Raw genomic sequence first — 1175 nt, forward strand, 5'->3', positions numbered from 1 at the left:
CCTCAGCGTGCTCCAAGAGGTCTGTCCCTCAAATTAACATACTACAAGTCGCCTCGGATGAAAGTGCATGATAAATATCAACTATAAAGCAAATCTCATAAAAGCAAACCCGTGATCTATGAACGATCTGAATTCAATGAATTGAACTGAAGGTCAGTGTGATGCTGGAGCAGGTAAAAGAGATTATGCTGATTCATAATTACTTTCTTTCTGCTGAGACGTATTAATGCTAAAGCTCTCGGTCCCCCGTCCTTTCAGTCTGTCTCTCTTTGAAATGTCTTCCCAGCATGCAGTGGGCTGTGCGCTACGGGAAATGTTTACACTTCAGACAGTGAGATGATGAAGCTATCTGAGACATGCACATTCACGCTTGGTAAACCCTGAAATTCTGAACACTTAATTATAATTAATTACGGAGACTTTATGATAAGCTCCACAAACATGAGTTTGCTCATTCATTCATCTGTTCCCAAACCTGTAGGAGTTACGTGAACGACCTAAAGGAGATGTTTCGCAGAATGTTTATGATGTTCATAGAGCTAGATCGTTTCAAATATTTACAGTAATAATCAAGAAAATAACAATATTAATGTTGCAACGTTCTTCAGTTTTGAAACGAATACAATCACAGCTGTAAAAAGACAATAATGTCAATTTAGTTCAATGTTGATTCAGTGTGAATCTTGCAAAGAAGTGAAATCAGTTAGACTATAAAGCAGATCTACAGAAGATAATTATTAAGCTGAAGTTAGTTCAGCATTGAAAAAGGACAGAAATGTGCCAAAAAAAAAAGTATGATAAGAGTTCCAAAAGAGATAAAAGTATACGACCATATGCACTATATTCCAGGTCTTCTGAAATCATGTGTGTAAATTCAAGCTTGCCTCTTCAGGACACTTTGTGCCACATTACCCCAAAAAACTTAAAGGGGTGGTATAATGCCCTTTTCACAAGATGTAAAATAAGTCTCTGATGTCCCCAGAGTGTGTGTGTGAAGTTTTAGCTCAAAATACTAAAAAAGATATTTTTATATAGCATGTTAAAGTTGTCACTTTTTGAGGGTGAGCAAAAACGCACCGTTTTTGTGTCTGTCCCTTTAAATGCAAATGAGCTGCTGCTTCCGGCACAGGGGGCGGAGCTTCAACAACTTGTGTCCTTTTACCTCACACAGACAT

This window comes from Squalius cephalus (genome assembly GCF_949319135.1).
Source record: "Squalius cephalus genome assembly, chromosome: 21".
In the NCBI taxonomy this organism is placed as follows: Eukaryota; Metazoa; Chordata; class Actinopteri; order Cypriniformes; family Leuciscidae; genus Squalius; species Squalius cephalus.